Source organism: Bos grunniens, chromosome 25 (genome assembly GCF_055505025.1).
Source record: "Bos grunniens cultivar Pamir isolate PY7600 chromosome 25, Bosgru_T2T1.0, whole genome shotgun sequence".
NCBI lineage: Eukaryota > Metazoa > Chordata > Mammalia > Artiodactyla > Bovidae > Bos > Bos grunniens.
This window is the reverse complement of record NC_141189.1, coordinates 21,336,858-21,338,761: the sequence shown is the minus strand read 5'-3', so window position 1 is coordinate 21,338,761 and position 1,904 is coordinate 21,336,858. Positions and strand designations below refer to the sequence as shown.

The 1,904-nt window shown below is 47.3% G+C and overlaps 1 non-coding gene across 1 annotated transcript; it reads right to left on the bottom strand.

Moving 5' to 3' along the window:
* Positions 1–277: 277 nt before the first annotated feature.
* On the bottom strand, positions 278–350 carry TRNAE-CUC (transfer RNA glutamic acid (anticodon CUC)). The gene has a single exon. It is a non-coding gene; the product is annotated as a tRNA-Glu (tRNA).
* Positions 351–1,904: the final 1,554 nt, after the last annotated feature.

The following is a 1,904-nucleotide window of genomic DNA, read 5'->3' as shown; positions in this document are numbered from 1 at the left end:
AAGGGCCGCTCGTGTGCAGAATCCACTCTCTGTGGGGCCCCGAGACCTCTCTGCATCGTGAGCTTTGGGAGGTGGCACTCCAACGCCAGCGCATTCTCACACGGGACACTGTCCGCTAGTGGTTCCTTGATGTGGCTTCTTGCATCTCAGTCTGAAGCAGAGAGAAAGAACTTGGCAACTTCTGTGTTTTCAGACTGCAGCGGAAAACTCGTGTGTGAGTACAGATGAAGTTGCTTTTTATTTTTCCTGCCATGCTGTGTGACTTGTGGGATCTTAGTTCCCTGACCAGGTATTGAACCTGGACCCTCTGCAGTGAGAGTACAGAATCTTAACCACTGGACTGCCAGGGAATTTTCTAGATGCTTCTCTTTGGATATAGGGATGGGGTGAGGTGATAGGCTGAGAGGAATTGTAATTTGGGTTTAAGTGTAAATGTCCGTATAGTGAATCCACTGTAGCCTCGTTATGTCACACCTTGTTGACTAGTGGGGAAGGGGCTCTTGTCAGAGCACCTTGGTGGGTGAGTGTGTTACTCGCTGGGTCTCCGATGGGTTTTTGTTGGTGGCACTGGAGTAGAAGGGCCTGCCCCCTTCCCGCTGACTAATCCTTCAGCTGATACAGATCATCAAGATGATACTAGAATGAAACACTCACATCTGTGCAGATCAGCAACGACTGGTGGTGATTTTGCAGGGTCTGGAAGAGCCGCCTTGTGTGAGAGAAACAGGTCTGGCCCCATGCATTGTGTAAATGAAGCAGACTTTCTTTTCTTGCCTCTCTCTGTTTCAATGAAGATCATCTTCCAGAAGCTCCCAGTATCCTGGTTTCATAGATCCAATTATGTGATCCAAACTGATTAAATGCTTACGTGTCAGGCACTGGTTGAAGTACTTTTTATGCATGTGTATTTACATCTCAAGCATCACTCTGGTGAGGAAATGTGTATTGGTCAGCTTTTGCTGTGTGACAATCCCTCCTCCCTCAAAGGTAATGTCTTAAGATAACAAACATTTCTCACATTACTGTGGGTTTGTTGGGGGTTTATTCTGACTTGGGCTGGCTTGGCTGGAGCTGGATGGTCTAGGAAAGCCTCACTCACATGTCTGGGAGCTGGCCTGATGTCAGCTTGGATGACAGTCACATGCCTCTCATCAATCAGCCCACACTTGTTCACATAATGGCGGAAAGGTTCTTAACAGCAAGAGAGAGTAAGCCCTAATGTGCAAGCACATCTCCAGCTTCTGCTTGCATTGCATTTGCTGCTGTCCCATTGGTCAAAGCAAGTCACACAGTTAAAATTAGATTATGGAAGAAACCTCCTCAAGGTACGGCAATCAATTCACTATAGACTCTTATCACCCCCATTTTACTGACGAGGAAACTGATGCTTAGAGAAGTTAAGGAACTCACCCCAGCTCACACAGCTCCTATTGGGAAGAGCTCAGCTTCAAATCCAGGTCTATCTGGTGGTTAAGTTGGTACCTCAAGTTCTATTTATATTGCCTCCTTCCTCAGACTTGAGCACTCGTATCCCAGTGCATCAGCTTCAGAGAGGAGCGATGAACTCACTTAACCAGCCTCCCCCAAAGGGCCACTCAATCACAGAGCCTGGCAGTTGCCTTTGCAGCCAGTGGGGCTTAGCATCCTTGCAGCTCTGGAGAAGAAATCCTCGTGAATCCAGCTACTGCACTGGATTCTCTCCCTTGGATTAGTTTTGGGCGATCACATTCCATTGAATGTAGGAAATAGATGGAAAGAATAAAAGATGGCTGGAGAAATGGGCCATTTCGCCACTCATAAATGTATTAGCTCAATGGGCAACCATTAAACACCCGCTGTGTCTGAGCTAGATCCTGATTGCTCAGGAGAAGTGCAGACAGGGGAACAGTTATTCTCTAAAGTGC